The sequence below is a fragment of the Antechinus flavipes genome, chromosome 1 (genome assembly GCF_016432865.1).
Source record: "Antechinus flavipes isolate AdamAnt ecotype Samford, QLD, Australia chromosome 1, AdamAnt_v2, whole genome shotgun sequence".
NCBI classification, from domain to species: Eukaryota; Metazoa; Chordata; class Mammalia; order Dasyuromorphia; family Dasyuridae; genus Antechinus; species Antechinus flavipes.
Genome location: NC_067398.1, coordinates 647,153,076 through 647,173,819, shown reverse-complemented (window position 1 = coordinate 647,173,819; position 20,744 = coordinate 647,153,076). Strand labels below are relative to the sequence as shown.

General features: G+C 36.7%; 1 protein-coding gene and 1 pseudogene across 1 annotated transcript in view; both read left to right on the top strand.

Moving 5' to 3' along the window:
• The window catches only part of LOC127544563 (uncharacterized), a 236,115-nt gene that overhangs the window by 181,119 nt on the left and 34,252 nt on the right, over window positions 1-20,744 (top strand). The gene's annotated exons all lie outside the window — the stretch shown is intronic.
• On the top strand, window positions 3,715-12,313 carry LOC127547895 (zinc finger protein 420-like; annotated as a pseudogene).

The window sequence follows — 20,744 nt, the reverse complement described above, 5'->3', positions numbered from 1 at the left end:
CCATATCCATATCTGCTAATTTCACTTTTGCAACATCTCTTGAATAGGCTCCTTTTTTATCTCTGACACTGTCACTACTATGGTGCAGGTCCTTATCACCTCATATCCGAATTATTGCAATGGTCTGCTGGTGAGTCTGCCAGCTTCAAAGTCTCTCTTCTCTGTTCTACTAAACTGATTTTCCTAAAGTACATGTCCAATAATTAAACTCCAGCAAATCCCTGTTGCTTCTAGGATCAAATACAAATGTTCTGTTGGGCATTCAAAGCTCTTCATAGCTGATTCCCCTCTTACCTTTCCAGTCTTACACTTTCTTAACTGACACATTCATATTCTCTTTGGTCCAGTGACACCCGCCTACTTGTTTCCACACAAACAAGACATGTCATTTTTTGTTTCTAATTCTTTGCTACCCGTAAAAATTAATAGTTGGCATTTCTAGAATGCTTTGTTTACAAAATATTTGTATTCCATAATATTTAATATTTAAAATCCTATGAGGAAGGTAATGCAACTATTATTCTCATATTACAAATTAGGAACTGAGGCTTAAGGGCAATGTGTTTGATCCCAGGTCATACACACATATTAAGTAGCAGAACCAAAATTTGAGAGAGAGCTGAGATGATAACAAAGCTGATCAACTTCTACTTTTCCCACACCATAAAGGCCATCATTATTCTAGTCCCTCAGGCTAACAACTCAGGAGTCATCCTTGATTCCTCCCTATCTCTCATCCCCCATATCCATATCTGCTAATTTCACTTTTGCAACATCTCTTGAATAGGCTCCTTTTTTATCTCTGACACTGTCACTACTATGGTGCAGGTCCTTATCACCTCATATCCGAATTATTGCAATGGTCTGCTGGTGAGTCTGCCAGCTTCAAAGTCTCTCTTCTCTGTTCTACTAAACTGATTTTCCTAAAGTACATGTCCAATAATTAAACTCCAGCAAATCCCTGTTGCTTCTAGGATCAAATACAAATGTTCTGTTGGGCATTCAAAGCTCTTCATAGCTGATTCCCCTCTTACCTTTCCAGTCTTACACTTTCTTAACTGACACATTCATATTCTCTTTGGTCCAGTGACACCCGCCTACTTGTTTCCACACAAACAAGACATGTCATCTTTTGACTCAAGGTATTTTCTCTAGCTATCTCCCTATTCCTCAAATTCCCTCCTTAGTTCCAACTTCAGATATCCCTGACTTCAAGTCACAATTAAAATCACATCTTCTACAGGAAGCTTTGCCTAACTCCTCTGGATTCTAGTGCCTTTTCTCAATTATTTCTTGTTTATCTAGTATGTAACTTGTTTTGTAGATAGTTTGTGTATTGTCTCCCTCAGATTGTAAGCTGCTTGAGGGCAGTCATCTTATTCCTCTTTTCAAATCCACTGTGCTTGGCAAGATAGTAGGTGTTTTAATAAATATTTTTTGACATGATTTCCTCCTTACAGATACATACTGTTATTTCCCTGATAGTTTATTCTGAAATATTCAACGATCCTCTCTTTTTATTATAGACTACATTGGCTCTCTTTGTTTGGGTATGAGACTTGCCAATCTCAATTCCTAAATTTCTTTTGAGGCTTTTCATATGAATGGATGATATTTTTATTCTATTTAGAATTATAGGACAGATTTGGAAGAAATTATAAAGATCATTTTGTCCATCCTTCTTATTTTACAAGGAAGGAAAGTGAGGTCCAGAAAAGATAAAGTTGATATACATACCTTAGAATTCCAACTCCAAGTCCAGTGTTCTTTCCACATTTGAAATCTCCTCCAAAATATAAAATTTCAAAGTTGGAAGGGACCTCATAGGGGATCTAGTTATCTTTCTGCCTAAACAGGAATAACTTTTCCAACATCTCTGGCATCATATAGTCACGAAGCCTCCCCTTGAACATCTCCAATGGTGATAAAATCTCTTTCTCATGATGTAGCTCATTCTATTTTTAGATTGCTCTAATTGATAGGAAGTGTTTTACTTATTTAAACCAAAATCTACCTCTCTATAATTTCTATTCATCTTTCTCACTTCTGCTTTCTGGGGGCAATCAGAAGCCCTCTTCTAAATAATAGCTCTTTAAATATTTAAAAATAATTTGTATTGCCTCTTCTAAATCTTTTGTTCTCCAGGCAAACACCCCAAGTTCCTAAAGTTCACCATGTTTTTTTGTCCTCTCACCTACCTGGTTGTCTTTTTGTGAAGCTACTTGAGATTTTGTATTCTAACACAATAATTCTTTATAATCATATGTTTTACATTTTGGCCAACAAGACACAAAGCTCTGGGGATTTCTCTGTATTTATCTTGACTGAGAATTTTTAAAGTTTTGAATACCATTTGATTTAGTGAATCCTACCTACCTGATTTTGAGACAGTTTCCGAATGGGAAATTACTCTAATAATCTCTCAGTAAAGATCAAGGTAAAGATTAATTAGCTATACCTCTTTCTCCCCCTTGCCTCTCAGTCATCAAAAGATCCCTCCAATTCTCTAGTTTGTTTCCTCCATTAGAATTTGTGGTCTGGGGTCACTGTGAGTCAGTGATTGTCTTTCCACCACCAAGTCTTCTGGGTGCCAAATACACAACATTCTTAGCTATTGTCAGATGTACTGTCTGTCATGGCAGTTCTTAGAATTAGTATAGATTGTTACTGTAGGTTACTATTATTTGGCTTGGCCATATGGATTTGATATCCAGTATGTTGGAACTACCCCTCTAGTCTTTTCCAATTAGCTTAAGAAACAATGAGTTTTCTTATAGACCTTTTTAATAGAATTTCATCAAATTGAGCCCCATGTTCAGCCCTTAACAGTAGGGATTTTTTTCTCATTGTTTAATCTCCATACTTATCAACTGCCTCTTTAATGTTTTGTACAAGAAAGCAGCCTGGTAACTTTTTGTTTCAGGTAGAACCCATCATTTTTTGGAATATGTTCTGTCTTTTTCCCAGAGGTGGTGTAATCTCTTGACTAAATGAAAACACTGCTTCCTTATACCACTATTTCGTTTGTGCAATGAGACTGAACATGTATACTGCATGTATACCTTGACAATCTTCATTAAATAAAAATGCCATTTTTTCCCCCTCTGATCTTGCTACTAATTTAACTGCTATGTGACTTTAAGCCAGTAACCTTCCCTGGATCTACAACTATAAACTGAGGGAATTGGACTAAGGAACTTTTAGGTTTAAAGGACCAGATTATTAGATTACAAAACCTAGAAATTTAAGGGACTCTAAATTCAACTCTTTCACTTTACAAATGAGGAGGTTTGCAACACAAAGTCCCTGATACTTAGGAAGCAGAGATTTAAAACCAACCTCTCTGGTTCCAAATCCAACAAACCAATCTAGTAAGTATTTAAGTAACTATTGTATACAAGACACTGTGCCAGATGTTGTAATGAAGAAGACAAAATGGAAATTCATCCCCATAAGAAGTTTATTTCCAAAGTATCGTTTGACCTTCATACTAAAATATACTTCCTTTGATTCTGTATTTCTCTTATGTTTTCCTTGAACTTATTTGCCCATAAAGTCTCTAGCTACTTCTCAACCTCTCCCTGTCGGATCACTCTATATGATCACTTCCCCTCATTTACCTCCTCCTTACTTCCTCTCCCCAGTCACAAATACACAAATAGAATTTATTTATTGAGAGCAGAACTATGGGATTATCCCTTAGGCAGCCTGTACATGTTGTTTCAGGAGTTGATGTTCTTTGAAGATGTTGCTGTGTATTTCACAAAGAAGGAGTGGAAGCAGCTGACCCTTGATCAAAGGCACCTCTACAGAGATGTGATGCTGGAGAATTATGGGAATATGGTCTCTCTGGGTAAGATTTGTTGCCCCCACCTTGACAAATAATAGTTTTGTAGAGCAGGAACTTTTAACCTGGGATTTGTGAACTTTAAAAATATATATACTCTGATAACTACTGAATGTAATTAGCTACTCTGGCAATCCTGTCAATCTTATGCTTTTAAAAAATTCTGAGAAGAGGTTCATGGGCACCACTGGACTGCCAGAGGAGTACATGATACAAAAGAGGTTAAGAGTATATTCCTATGAATGTAAACTGTTTGCATTTTTGTTTTTCTTCCCGGGTTATTTCTATCTTTTGAATCCAATTCTCCCTGTGCAACAAGAGAACCGTTTGGTTCTGCACACATATATTGTATCTAGGATATACTGTGACATATTTAACATGTATAGGACTGCTTGCCATCTGGGGGAGGGGGTGGAGGGAGGGAGGGGAAAAGTCGGAAAAGAAGTGAGTGCAAGGGGTAATATTGTAAAAAATTACCCAGGCATGGGTTCTGTCAATAAAAAGTTATAATTATGAAAAAAAAAAGTATATTCCCTAAAGTCTCTTAGTCTTGATTTATTTGATTTCCAAAAAGCTTGACTTGGTTGTAACTTGAGAATCGAACCTTCCTCATCCATTTTGGGCCCAGGGATAGCCTGTTTTTGTTTTCTGTCGTTAAAAGACAGAGCTGTTGGGGCAGCTAGGTGGCGCAGTGGATAGAGCACCAACCCTGAAGTCAGGAGGACCCGAGTTCAAATATGAACTCAGGATACTTAACACTTCCTAGCTGTGTGACCCTGGATAAGTCACTTAATCCCAATTGTCTCAGCCAAAAAAAAAAAAAAAAAAAAAAAAAAAAGACAGCTGTTCTCTACAAAGGAAGAAATAGATGGCTTTCTTGGGCTTTCCCAGATACAACCACTTTTCCCATTGTTAAACTTCTTGTTAGACACTCTACCTTAGTCCTTATAGTTTCTCCTTGTATTTGTATAACTGTGGCCCTTCTTTGACTGAGAACTTTGCAGTTTCAAGCAGGAGGAAAACAAATGAACTTACTGTTCTTCTCTGCTTAGATTGTTCCCTTCTTAGTGGCGTATTCTTACCCCAATCTCTGGAAATTCCTTCTACCTTATCCCTTATTTCCCATAAATCAAGAATCTCAAGCCAATATTCTCTGTAAGCTAGAGGCCTGAAAAGCCTTGCTTTGTGCTGCAAAACTGCAGAGTATGGCCCAATCAAATTAAAATGTAATTGGCAAATGTTCAATAAAATGAATAAAAAATAAAATAAACAGATAACATTAATTTGTAGTTTTCTAAGTCAATATTTGGGCAGGGGATCGGTTCTTTTTTAATATGACTGCTCTAAGCAGCCTCTGAACATATCTTCTTTTTGTCCTCAGTGAACAATAACAATGATAACAGTTCATCCTACTTGTTTACATAATGCTTTAAGAATGACAAACTGAATTGCCTGACCTGAATTACCTTATTTAATCCTTCCAGCACCTTTGTGAGAGATAGATATTTCAGTTATTATTTTGCTCATTTTATGGATGAAAAAAAAATAGTTCCCAGAGGTTAAATGATTAGCCCCGAGTTACACAGTTAATAATAGCAGAGCCGGGAGTCAGTTCTCCAATCTTGAACTCTTACTATTGCTAGTACTTGCTACATTTTGACAGTTGTTGACAGTGGAGTATGAATATGTTGCATTATCTCTCTTCAACATACTTAACCCCTTTTTTTTTAATCTAATGAAAGGCTCTGTCCCCTGATTTAGGAATTTCAGATCTAACAAGTAGATATTTAGGGGGAAGGCCTGTTTGTTTTACCTCTTAATCTCTGTATCAGATCAGAAAAGCATATGCTGGTAATCATGCTTCATTTTTTTAGCAGGGTAGGAATAGGGAAGAGTTGAGGGATTTTTGGAAAGGGATAATAATATATCAAATTACCATAATAGTTATCTATTTATAACTAATATATGTTATATATGTTATATGTCTATTACAACATATGTTAGTTATAAATAGATAATTATTATAGTAAGGAGTAGCCATACCAAATGAAGCATTATTTATGAAATGTGGACATATATGAAAAGTATGCTGTTTGTTAATAGCTTAGTAAGATGCTGGTTCACATAACTGCTGGGACTCTAGCTCAACTTCCTATTTCAGTACTCAAGAAACTCCAGCCGAGATGGGGCCTTTCTGGAGTTGGGGTTAGATGAGGTTTTTCCAAGGTTGGATCTTGGGCCCAGACCCTAACCCTAAATGAGCACATAAGAAAAAAGAGATCTAGAATTATAAGTTCTAGATGAGTCAGAGTTCTATCTTGAGAAAACAATAAATAGGATGGGACCGAGGCCCAGAGAGAAATTAAGAGGGTTTCGATAATTATTGTTCATCTTTTTATGTCTGTATCTCATTTTCCCAATTAGGCTATAATTTTCTTGAGGGCTTATATTTGCCTTAACTTATCACAATTTCTAAGATTTTGAAGGAACCTCAGATTGTCTAATCCAGCCAGCCCTGAACAGGAGAGATAAAGACTGGACCTGTGATTTCTTTGGTATGAGGAACTCCAAGGTGAGGAAATTCTTTTCAACAGAATAAGTTCATACCCTCTGTGCAACTTATAGTCTTGGAGAGTTGCCTAGATCACCAAGAAATTAAGTGCCCATGGTCATACAGCCAGAGGTAACACTTTGAACACAGACCTGGCTTTCAGCTCTCTTTCTACTTTGTCCTGTACCACTCAACCAAACAAGAATCCTCTCAAATATTCCTTGTAAATAGTCATCCAGTCACTGTTTAAAGACCTTTAGTAATGTAGGACCCAGTAACTCCTAAGAGAGTTCTCATTTATTGTCATTTGAGTTTGATGATTACCAGTGGTTTTTGCATCTTCAAAATCTTGGCAAGAAACTGATTTAGTTTGAGCCCTGGGATAGCTTTGAATTTTTCAGGACAAACCTACACATTCTATTTTCTTTTCTACAAGTAGGAATTCCAGTCCACAAACCTGATGTGATCTCTCAGCTAGAACATGGGGAAGAACCATGGGTCCTGAATCTGCAGGAAACCAGTGAAGAAGAGGAGACCCTGAAATACTTCAGCATAGGTAAGGGAAGAGAAGACTCATCATTAGGAGTTGTCTTTTTTTTTTTTTTATGTGAGCTCTCTTCTACATAGGATACATTTTTTGAAGAAGATTTCATAATGAGAAGGGAACTGGTAAATAGAAATTTATTTGAGAAGTAGTCCCAAGGAAAAACAGCAAAGATTACAACTTATTCTGTAGGAATGAACAATTGAAAATTGAAATGAAAAACATCCAGAATGTCCTGGAGGAAGAATTTTTAGCACAAGATGAGTCATAAAAACATAGAATCTTAAATTTGAAAGGCACCTTAAAAGTTATGTAAACCCTAAAATCCACTCTAGTTTAGCTAGATGATGAGGTCATAAAGTCATGAATATTCTCTCAAAATTGCCCAAATGATAATTTTAGCATCTACTTGAATATCTCTGTTGATGGGAAGCTTACTGGCTCTCATCATGAAAAGAAGAACCAGCTTCAAGTAGTTAGATGGTTGAAATATAGAAAAAATATTAGTTTATTAATCCTAGAAGGCAAAAGAAAGAGGTGATAAAGAAAAATAAAGGGAGATAGATATAGCCTAAATATAAGGGAAAATTTTCTGACACAGCTATCTTAAACTCCTTAGAGGTCTTCAAGTAAAGTCCAGATGACATTTTCAGGAATGTTGTAAAAGATATTCCTGTTCAAGTAGGATGAGACTCAAGGAGAAGATGGAAAGAAGGAAGGAAATAAACACTTATTAAGGACTTAATGTAGATACAAATAAAAGCCAAAAGGAAAACAATCCCTTCCCTCATGGAACTTATATTCTAAAAGGAGAAAACTACACACAAAAAAGAAGTAAAAAGCAAGATGAGGAGAAGAGTTACCCATAGAGGGATAATTTTGAAGTCCAGAAGAAGTTGAAAACAGGGAAAGGAGGGGGATGAAGGCTTGCTGGCCTTAGCCCTTCCACAGAATGGAGGTTCTGGGAGAAGCTCACCAGTGGAAGAAAAGGGATATAACAGATTGGAAAGAGCTCAGGGGAGGTAAGCTATTACCAGGTGAAGAGTCCTCAAACACTGCAGGAAAGAAAAAATCAGGAACATGGCAGGGAGGGGAATGGTTGCTGCATTTATAACTTCCCAAGGCCATCTCTGACTTTTTTTTGGCCTATTTTAATCGTTAGAAAGTTCTTACTCATATTAAAATAATATTTGCATCTAAGATTCAATCCCTAAGACTTTCAAGATAAGCAGGGGAAGAGGAAGAAAGCATATTGACAATGGTTGAACCATTGTCTATCTAGACATAGACAGATAGGATGCAAGATGTAAGACTTGCATTGAGCAGGAAGTATTATTATCATCATTATATAGCTGAGTAAACCAGGACATAGTTTAAAGTTCTTTCCTGTAGTTATACAACTAATAAGTCCTCTAGTCAGAATCTTTAAATTTTTGGTTGCAGCTCCCACCTTATTCACCATCAATTAAATCCAAGTCCAGTGTTCTTTCCATTTTACAATCTTGTCTTTCAATTGAAGAGTGCCACAGAGCCAGGTGGAGAAATTTTCTCTTTTTCTTGGCTCTACGTTCTTTTTCCTATTTACTACACAGCCTATCTCAACCATCAACTTCACAATTCCTCTCTTTATCACCTCTCTGACTCACTTCTCACTCTTCATACCAAGTCATCTCTTTTTAACCCTTAGTAAGTCTTTCACTATTGCTAACACATCCTCTCAGCAATCTGTTCATTTGCACTTCCTCTGCTCAGTTTGTTTCTATGGTCAAACTCCACCTTTCTTGCAGTTGGCTGCTGAAAAATACAGTGTAGCAACACGGTTGACAGGTGCAGTCACTGAAAGATACTTGAGCTCCACCTTCTAGAAAGTTAGAAAATTGGTAGGATCAATGAGCTAGTGAATTTCTCTCCTTCCCAGTGCTAACCAGCTTGACAGGCCTTTTTCTTTGAGACCAGATTTTAAATAAACCTCTCCATGATTAACTTTTTTTTTTTTTTTTTTTTTTTTTGCAGGGAGAGGAAAGAAACTTAGTTTTGCTGTAGCTAGAGAATAGCTAATTACAAAGCAGCATCTAAAATAGCTTTCCCAGCTTATGCTCACAATATCCTCTGTGTAGATGGCTTCACACTATTTATTCTTATCCCTCATTATCTAACTTTTAATCCATATGCCTTTCATCTATTTTCTCAAGATTTAAATCCAGTTTTTAAAAACTATCAAAACTATGTATTTCATGCTAGGGGGATGGGGACAAGAACAGGGAGAAAGATTGAAACACAGTCTTTGAATTTGCTTTTATTTTTTCAGGTTCTGAGAGCCAGAATGAGAACAAGCAGTTATATGAAAAAGACATTTCAAAAGAAATAAAATCATATGGAGCAACATTGGCAGTACTTTTAAATACTCAAGAATCTAATTTTGGAGAAACTTGTGGATCTGAGGGAATTTTAAAGAGAAATCAAGGAAACTCCACAGTGGTGATTTTAAAGAAGCACTGTTACCATGAGAGAAGGTTCAGTAAATTGACTGTAACCTCAAAGAAAAATGAAATAGGAGGGAATGCCCAAGAGCTGAATAAATATAGGAAAAATTTAAGTTTGAATTCAAACTCTGTATCTCATCCAAGACATACTATAAGAAAGAGGACCCATAAATGTGACACGTGTGGGAAAAGTTTCCAATATAATTCGGATCTTAATCTACATCAGAGAATTCATACTGGAGAAAAACCCCATAGATGCTGTGAATGTGGGAAAAATTTTCATCGAAGTTCACACCTTAGAGAACATCAAAGAATCCATACTGGAGAGAAACCATATAAATGTAACAAATGTTTGAAAGCTTTTGGTTGTAGTTCCCACCTTATTCGACATCAATTAATTCACAGTAGAGAAAAACCTTTTAAGTGTGATGAATGTGGTAAAGCCTTTCGTCTGAATTCACGACTTAGTCTACATCAGAGAACTCACACTGGAGAGAGACCATTTAAATGTAAGGTATGTGGGAAAGGCTTCCTTCAGAGCTCACAGCTTATTCAACATCAAAGAATTCATACTGGAGAGAAACCTTATGGATGTGATGAATGTGGAAGAGCTTTTAGTCAAAGCTCTCACCTTATTCAGCATCAGAGAATTCATACAGGAGAGAAACCTTACGCATGTGAAGAATGTGGAAAGACCTTTAGTCAGAGCTCACAACTTAAACTGCATCAGAGAATTCATACTGGAGAGAAACCTACAAATGTAATGAATGTGGGAAAGCTTTTAGTCAGACTTCATTACTTATTCGGCATCAGAGAATTCACACTGGAGAAAAACCTTATGAATGCCGTGAATGTGGGAAAACTTTTCGTCAGAGCTCAACTCTTGTTCAACATCAGGTAATTCACACAGGAGTAAAACCCTACAAATGTAACAATTGTGGCAAAGCCTTTGGTCGAAGTGCATACCTTACTGAACATCAAAAAATTCATCCTGGAGAGAAATCTCATCAAAATAATAACTATAGGAATATCTTAGATAGTTCCAACTTTATTGATCAGAGAATTCAAATTGAACAAAAGTCACACAAATGTGATGAATGTAGAAAAGCCTTTCCTTGGAGTTCACATCTTATTTTATACCAGAGAATTCCTACTGGAGAGAAGTCCTATGAATGTCATGAATGTGGAAAAGCCTTCAGTCAGAGTTCTTTTCTTATTAGGCACCAAACAATTCACATCGCAATAAGACCATACAAATGTAATGAATGTGGAAAAGCTTTCAGTCAGAGTTCAACACTTTTTCAACATCAGATTATACATACTGGAGTGAAACCTTATAAATGTAATGAATGTGGAAAAGCTTTCAATAGAAGCACATACCTTATTGAACATCAAAGATATCATATTGAAGAGAAACTCTGTCAAAATGATAGAGGGAATGCCATAGATAGGTCAAGATTTGCTGAAAATCATAAAATTCATACTGGAGAGAAATCTTATGAATGTCATAATTGTGGAAAAGCCTTTACTCACAACTCAAGCCTTATTCAACATTAGAGAGTTCACACTGGACAGAGACCATATGAATGTAATGAATTTGGGAAAGCCTTTAGTCGGAGTTCAACCCTCATTCACCATCAGATCATTCATATTGGGGAGAAATTCTGTGAATGTACTGAATGTAGCAAAGGTGTCAGTACTATTTCAATTTTGAAATTTGAGTTCAAATTTGAGAAGACATCAGAGAATTCACTCTAAAATAGGAAATACACTTAAGCCTCTTACAGCCAAATAGTATCTCAGGGCAGTAATAGAGATCAGTTTGAAGCATACAAAACCAAGTATAGTGGAAATCTAGCTATTTTTAATAAGTCTGCAAAGAAATAACTGCAAATATTTTTCATTTAATCCAGGTTCTAAAATTTCGTATGTTTGGCAGCATCATATCTCTATTTTAACCAAACTAATTCTGTTTCCTCTGGACAAGCAGGATTTGTTTATTCCCATATTCAGTATTTTTTATATGTCTTGAAATATTAGTTCAAGTGTGTCACTTTCAAAATTTAGTCAAAACTGAGCTCTTGCAAAAAGTTGCCTTACATTAAATTCAAGTCACCTTTATTATTTTATACCATACTGTTTCCTCAATGTTTGTTTTCACATCTGTAGCTATTTTTCATTTATATTACTTTTTAATTTTTTCAAGACATTTAATGATGTTTTGTCTTTAAACTGATATTTTCCAATTCTTTAACATATAACCAAAGCTTGGACTGTGCTCTGCATATAATAAGAATAATTGTGGAATTTTAGTGCCGAAAGGACCTTGTAGATCTTCTAGTCAAAACTTCATATTGCAGATGAAGAAAAAAGCCCAGAGAGATTAAAATCCCACAGTTAGCAAAGACTAAAGCAAAGTTTCAGACTCAGGTTTTCTGACTCCTGATTAATAGAACCATAGACTATCAGAGCAGAAAGAAACATTAGAGATGACCTAGCCCATTCTATCATTTTACAAAAACGGAAATTGAGGTCCAAAAAGATTAAAGAACTGGCCTGATTATAAAACCTGGGCATAGTAGAACAGAATGAGAAACCATATCTCCCAAATAACTAGTTTGGTGCTATGGGAACAGTAAGCTGCAGTGGAAAGAACTGGTTTGGACAGCAAGAGAGAACATGCCTCTGCCACTTAGTACCCATGTGTCCTTGAATAAGCCACTTAAAATTGTCTAGGCCTCAGTTCCTCTTCTGTAAAAATGAGAAGATTGGTCTAGATGAACCCAAGCATCAATCTGATCTAGTATAATCTACAGTAAAATTGTCTCCCAGCATGGTAAGGAAATGAAAAATCCTGAATAAATGAAGGTTCCAAATAACATTTTAACCATTTTCAGTAGAAGTATTTTCAAAGTATCCTGTTAAATTTGTTTCATTACCTTAGCAAACTTTATGTAAAAGAATATTTAGCATTTTTTAAAATGACTTGAATACTTTATGAGCTTAATTTTGAATGGTGTAGGTATAGATTTATCTAAATATTATGGGAGTCATAGGACTAGGAGATACCCTAGAACTAGCTTTCTTGGAAAAGTCTCATTGGTTTATATTTTTATCATTTTCCTCTCTCAGAGAAGTAAAGCATGCATTACCTCTAAGTACAACATGGTTTTTTTTTTTCAAAATTACTCATAATTCTTGAGTCCAAAGCAGTATTTTCAGCTTCCAGAAAAAAAACTTATTCGTTCCCTTTAACTTGGGAACTACTTAAAACACTTATTTTCACATCACAAATACAAATTTACTTCACTATTTACCTCCTTGTCAATTTCAGTTTACTCTTGCATTAAACATTTTGATAGCATGCCCAGAAAGAGAATACCTTACTGTTTTTAATGAGTTTTTACCCTTTGATCCAGCAGTGTTACTTCTGGGCTTATATCCCAAAGAGATTTTAAAGAAGGGAAAGGGACCTGTATGTGCAAGAATGTTTGTGGCAGCCCTGTTTGTAGTGGCCAGAAACTGGAAACTGAGTAGATGCCCATCAATTGGAGAATAGCTGAATAAATTGTGATATATGAATATTATGGAATATTATTGTCCGGTAAGAAATGGCCAGCAGGACAATTTCAGAAAGCCTGGAGAGATTTACTTGAACTGATGCTGAGTGAAACAAGCAGGGCCGGGAGATCATTATATACTTCAACAGCAATATTATATGATGATCAATTCTGATGGACCTGGCCATCCTCAGCAATGAGATGAACCAAATCAGTGCCAATGGAGCAGTAATGAACTGAACCAGCTACACCCAGCGAAAGAACTCTGGGAGATGACTAAGAACCATTACATAGAATTCCCAATCCCTGTATTTTTACCTGCCCGCATTTTGGATTTCCAAAGTCCGATTCTTTTTGTACAGCAAAATAAAGGTGTTGTCATGTATACTTATGGTGTACCTAATTTATACTTTAATTTGTTTAATATCTACTGGTCATCCTGCCATCTAGGACAGGGGGTGGGGGGAAGGGAGGGGAAATTGGAACAAAAGGTTTGGCAATTGTCAATGCTGTAAAATTATCCATACATATAACTTGTAAATAAAAAGTTATAAAATAAATTAATTAATTAAAAAAAAAAAGAATATGAGTTTTTCTGGAGATAGAGCCTTACTTTAAAGCTAACAAATTCTTCATTGTCTGTAATGGCACTTCTGCAAATATAATACTGTTCCATAATTTTACAACATTCAAACATTTACTTTGTATGTGAGGAGCAACATGCTAAGCTTTGGACATAGAATGTTTAGATTTCTGCCCTTTCCCAAAACCTCAAGTAGTGGTCTTTTCTAGTTAATTTTTTTCCTTGCTTAGCAAAGAAGTATAGGCGTTAGTCCATTTGTAATGTAATGCTGGAGAAACTGAAGCAAGACAGATTAGGGTTTTTAATATTTTAATAGTGGAGAGTTTTGACTAGTGGCTGGATGGGACTCTTGTCTCAAAGCACCCAGCTTCCAGCAATTAATTCCAGAGACTTTTATAGGACTCCAACTATCAGGGAAACAAAGGCAAGGATGGGGGGGAGAAACATTTAGTAAGTCATAATTTCACATTCAGGAAGGACCATAAATTCTGTTAAGTAGGGAGTGAAGAAGGTGATCAAGCCCGAGACAGGATGTCTGGGCCAGAAAGATAGAGAGTGCCATCTAGGTATTTGAGATAAGCCATTTGGAGTTTTATGACCCTTGGAATATGAGAGTGGCCAGAGCTCCTCAGTCCTAAGTCCTAATGGCCAGGAAGAAGGGGGAGGCCCCATAGGGCGAAGGACAGGGTGGGGTTGAACATAACATATTACCTCGGGGAAACATAATTCAGGAAAACTGAGGTGAGGAAATTGAGGTATTACAATTCAGGGAAACAGGTATTTCAGTAAATCAGAAGTTGGACAAGATCTTTAAGTTCTCTTCTAATTCTGATGATTTTTATGGTCTAAAGTCCTTTCCTGTACATTATATATCTGTATTGCCACAAATCTGCTTATCTTCTTCTTGCTGATAATGGATCTTGGCTTCTACAAGTTTTCACCAACACTGAAAGTACACTTTTTGGTCAATGAACCAACCAGTCATTTACTTGCCATCTTTAATCATCATCAAAGCCTACCCCTTTTCAAAGAGGGGTCTTGTAAAGGAGTGGTGTCAAACTCAAATAGAAATGAAGACCATTAAATTATGTATAAGGATTTTCACAAGCCAAATATTGGCTTAGAAAACTATTAATATCTCAGTATTATATTTTTAAAAAATATTTCCCAATTACTTTTATTAACATAATTCCAGAGGCACTCAGAAGTATTAAGGGCTTTATGCTGCATGTCATGTGTTTAACACTTTTTCTGTAGAGCATTAGCAATACAGTGGAGGGAAGAGCAAGAAAAGAATCTGCAAACAGGATAAAATCACTATTTCCTGGGAGGGATGTCTCCAGTCTGTTTCCTGGCACAGAGTTGTTACAAAGTCCAAGAAGGAATTGTAATGCCAGAGAAACAAGCAAGACAAAGATTCATTTTTATCTTTTAATTGTGGAGAGTTTCGATTAGCCAACTGAATGGAACTCATATTCACAGGGAAAAGCGTTTATATAGCAAAGCAAGCAGGTGATACAGAAGCAAAAAGAATGTAATTAGATCATCAAGCAGTTGTTATACAAAAAATTCTATTTCTCACAGCCTAAAGTAATGACTGGATGCACACAATGATGGGAATGGGTTTGGGGTGTATACAATAGTGGCAGTAATAGGATGCATACAGTGATTGGAATGGGTTTAAAATGTATACAATGAGAGCTTCAGGGTGTGTAGTTTGCATCTCACCTAATAAATGTCAGAGATCTCTTAAGGTGTAAGGAGAAAGATGATTTGATTCTCATGAACAGTGGGCAGTCATTCTAACCATTTGGAGAGGTGAAAGTGAAGGCTCTGAGCACAAACAGAAAGGACAATATTGACCCTCCTCCTCTTGGCTCATCATTAACTGAGAATGTGACTTTACATTCAAGCATGAAAACTGCAGTGAATGGGTAAGCAACCCATAGACCCTGAGACATGAGCTTTTAACATATAAGAGAGAAGGATTGAGTCAGTCTGCTCTACACTCTCCCACATTTGCTCCCTTTCCCCATATCCTGGGAACTATTTGCCAATAAGGAAAGGCAGGGGGAAATAGAAACCTGATCCCATAGCTTAGTTCATTTATAATTTTTTTTTTTTTAAGAAATATCAAATTTCAAGGGGACCTTTCAGGGTCAGCATTTTCAGAAAACAATAACTGATCTTATCTGTGGAAGCAACTCACAGGTGTGATGACCAAGTAAGAACAGAGAATAGGCAAGGTCACTCTATGATTATGCTTGTTATTTTGATCTAGTGTGTGAGGCTAAGTTCAGGTTCTCATAAGAAACTTACAGGGTCCTTTTTGGTTCAGCAGAATGACCCTTTAGTAAGTAATACCTTAGATACTAGAAAATATATCCTTCCAATAATAACCTAGGACTACTAGGTAGCACATGTCCCTTGTGAAAATAATCACTCAATATTTTAGTGATCAAATTATTAAAGACAATACTTATTTTATCAAACAAGATGTTTCTAAGATGGTTGCCCAATAAAGACATATTCTGTATGTGAAATACCTTAGTTTTGACACAAGAAGCCTGCGACTTACATATTTTGTGTATACTTCCATAAAGTTATAGGAGTTACCTCATACTATTGTTGAGGGGTAAAAGATACCTTAGCAGCAATGGGGTTCCCGGGCCAGTGTTGTAGGTTTTTGAAAAAGTTTTGGCAAAAAAAAAAAAAAAAAAAAGGTTTATTTACACTGAGAAGCCACTCAGTGGGGCTAGTTCCTGATTAAAAATTTGCAAAAGTTTGGGTACAGGGCTTTGATTTATATTTAATCTTCTATGGCCCGGGGCTAGGGAGCAATCTCCAGATGAATTGAAGAACTAATCAATAATCTATAGTAATTATGCCCCAGGCATGGTGGGTGGTATGGTAGGGTGGGGATTATTGTGGAAGTTTCCCCTGAGAATCAGTAGGAGGGTGGGGATGCTCCCAAAGGTTAGGAGGGGTTGAGATATTTGTTTTTTTTTCAAACCCAGGTCCACTTCCCCCTTCCCCCCCAAAGATTAGGGGTACACAGTTCCTATCACATCACTATAAGATTTGCATTAGTTACAAATCAGTAGCAGAATCAAACAGGAAAAATGAACCAAAGACACATTCGTGATGTTATTTCACAACACCACACAATAGTGAGTGTGCAAATACTGCAAACAGTAGTAAAATTATGAGGAAAAGCCCAGTTGTATCTGGACAAAAGAAAAAATCCTTTGCATATCCAAGTAGATGCTAACATTTGTACAGAGAGCTTTTTGATCTTGATAAACAACAGTGGAGGAGGGGAGAGAGGGGAAGAGGATGTGCTTAGAGGTTTATTAAATTTGGCTAAGCATTATGCATTGCTCAATCAAGATTTGAGAATACAGTGATTTATTTGCATATGCTTTAAGCCTAGTCTTTAAGTTGTCTACATTCAAATGGTTATTCCTCCTTTGCAGATACAGAACCAGCACTTGCTTGTAGTCATTGAAATAACTGAGATTTGAACTAAATGAAAGGAAGCACTAACTCCATTCTACTTAGGGGTCACGGTGCAAATGACTAGCGCTGAGCACAAGGTTTGCAGCAAGTTCTTTGGGTTTCTTCCTCTCTCCCTCATGTGAATGAGGTATATACTGTGTCAACTGCAATTTATGAAGGCATTCTAGCATTCATATTGGCAAAATGCATTTGAATCAACTAAAATTAGACATTGATTATAAATGTTCTGCAAAGATAATAAAATGTCATCCCTGTCCTCAAGAAATTCAGTCTAGAAAGGAGTTTTAATATAGGGTTGCTAATGAAAATTTAATTGGAATATAAATATATGGACAATGTAAGAGGTCTGCTTCTCTGTTCTCACATCCAAATATCTCCACGATGAGATTAGATTCAGGGAACCAAAATGAGGAGATTAGGGTTCCTGGTGGTCAGGAGTTAAATAATAAGGCTAGTGGCAGGTTTGGGGTTCAGGGAACCAAATGAAGAGGTTTGACTCCCCTAAATCCCCTTGGGATTTGGTGCATGGGTAGGGAGTTTTGGGAACCCCCTTCTGGCAGGGCAGAGGTCCTTCGTTGTGGTGTTCTCTTCTTTTTTATAATATATATGATCGTTCTCTGTGAGCAGGTTTCTTGGGGAGGTTTTCTGGAGGCAGCCTTAGTTTCCGTTCAGAGTAATAATCACCCCAAATGCAGCCAGGAGTTAAAGTGGTTCTTTATTGTTTCTTCCAAAATAGCCCAGTTAGCTTTCTTTGGTTCCGAGAGCTCTTGTTGCTAGCTTCAGCCTCTCTCTGAATCTTGATTCTGAGCAACTGCAGATTAACTTCTCAATCTCTAGAACTGAACGCTCACTCTGTCAATCTTTGGAAATGACTTCTGGCTCTAGTTCAACTCCGACTTGTGGCTTCTTCTGAACTGACTCTGTTTGACTGACTGACTGAAGCTCTTTTGATGTAAAAGGTTGGCTCCTCCTCCGAGAGTGGGATTATGGGAGGTGTGAATTCACAAAGTTACAAAGCTAACTTGGTGTATCTCCCATACTTGTGAACACTTGTGAATCTTCCAAACTTGTGAACTAATGTGTGTGAGCTAAAGTGTGAACTCTCAAAGGTGCAAACCTAAGCACACAAGCATTGCTTTTGTCGATGCCATTGAGTAAAGGAATTTACAATTTACATTCCTTCGTAAAGGAATTTACAAACCTGAAAAGCTAGACTGATAAAAAGAGGTTTATTATTGGCATTGGGAAGTCAGCCTTTGCTATGCATGAATAGAAAGGCTGAATTCCTTAGTGGCAGGGTCCCAACAGGAGAGTAAAGTAGTAGAGGAGTCCTGGAAGAGAAGTAAAGTTTCTAGTAGAGAAATCCCAACAGAGAGGTATAGTCTCAATATGGGAAATAGGTGAGGATAAGAGAGGATAATGCTGAAAGAGAATATCATTCCAGCGGGCAGAGGTTTCCTTGGCATGGCCTGGCATGTTGGGTCCTCTGTGAGGATTGGGTTTAAATTGGCTCTTTTATAATAGAAGCCTTGGCTACAAGGGCAGTTCTTGATGGAGCTGGGTTTCAGCTTGAACTGGAATTGAATAGAAAATCTTAGAATTGAATGGGTGTTTCTCCAATTCAGTGAAGTTAGAATCTCCAACTCAGGGCTCACTAGCCCCACCTAGATAACAGAATGAAGCTGTTTGTCCTCGGGCGATTCAAGGAGAAAATCTCCTTGAAGGAATGCTCTGAGTGGCTCATTCCCAAAGTCAGAGAAAGACAGTTTTGGGGCACCCCTCCTTACCCCTATGTATCAATTATAGAGCACTTTATTCATGGCCTCCTGCTAATTATTTCAACCAAAATACTGCAAATAGCACAATTTTATTTCCTTTTTACATCAATATAAACAACTTCAAAAATATCTAAAAACATGTGCAGAGTACTGGTGTGAATGAAGAAGATAAATAAAATATAGCCCTTTCCTTCATTTAATTCATCAATAAGTGCCTACTACTATAGCAGAGAACTCTGTTCTGAGAAATTTAAAAGATTTATTTATGACAAGCTCTTTTCTCATGAACTTCATGGTCTAGAAGAGGGGTGACAGGTAAGAGTACAAAGTGCTATATAATATGAAAGACAATAGGAACCCAGGAAGGCATCCTAGATGAGTGGCCATTTTAGCAAAGGAGTGGTAGGAACCAAAGGGTGACAATAGTGCGGAAAGAATTTTTCTTCTTCCCTTCCCCAGAAGTGGGGAGAAGACACATAAGAGAAAACAATATTAATTGGGGGGGAAAAGTAAAATAAAAATCGTCATTTAAAAAATGATGAAGAATATCATAGGCATAGGGACAAAGTGAGAAGAGGAACTAAGACAAGAAAATACAGGATGAATTTGAAGGTAGTTCAAGCTGGATAAAATACAAAGTACAGAAAGGAGCTTTAATAAGGGTGCAGACAGAAAATGAGGCCTAAGATTATAAAGATTCTTGAATGCATTAAATAAATAAATAAAAGGTTAAACTTTACTCAGTTGGCAACTAAAGATTTTTTAAGAATAGATATCCTTGCTTAAGATTAGTCTTGGTTGATTAGTTGTTCTTTGTTCTTGAAGAGGATCAAAATGATATCTCTATGTTGAGGTCAATGTACAATGTGTCCACCTGTGGCTGATCAGACCAATATGAGCTCAAAAGACTATCACAGGTCAGGCACAAATAGTTCATATGAACATTTGGAATGGAGATAGCTCTGAATTTATACATCTCATGTTTCTTTTGTGATGGAGTGCAGCTTTTAGGGGAAATATGGAACTAAGACTAAGGCCATCTGGCCTTGGCTCAGGGATAACAATCTGGTGGTCAGTCATAACAAAGTTTCTGAGACAATAATGAGGTGCATACGGGACTAAATTATAAAATTCAATGATGGGATGCATACCAGACCATTCTTCAATTCTACATAATTTGAAGCACTCAATCTCTCTCTCTTTCCTATAAATTAATTTTTTTTCTCCTTGTTCTTTGCCAAGTCTTTTGTAACTTAGCCTGATGTTGTCAGCATAATAAATCTTGGCCTCTTAACTTGGAGGCAAAGTAGCCTCAGCCCAAATGAAGTCCTTTGAAACCTCCTGCTATATCCTGAGTACTCATCCCTAAATGACTTACATTCAGTTTTTTGAAGGCGTGAAGAAACTGTCAGTTCTCTAATCAGAAAACACAAATTAGAATTAGTTAATAATTTTTTTTTTTCTGGCAGGCTTGTGCTTAAAAAAAGAATAGAGAATTATCTTTCACAACTCTTTGCTAGCAAAATTGAACTACTAGATGTTTCCTGACCTCATCTTGCACTCTTCTGCTTTCTTTATGCACTACCCAGGACAATTTTGCTTTCTCTCATCTCTGCCTATTAAAATTCTCTTCTTTCAAGGACCAGTTTAAATGTATTCCACCTTCCCCACTGACTCTATTCCCCCAACTGAAAGTGAGCTCTTCCTCCTCAAATGTTTATATATATATATATGTTGTACCTATCTTTCCATGATTTTACAATTACTTAATGTTGCTTCTATTCCCATTGTAATACCTCAGTGCAGCTAACACCTTCAGTTTTACTGAACTATTGCAGTAGTTTTATGGTAAAGTGGAAAGAACACTGACTGAATTATA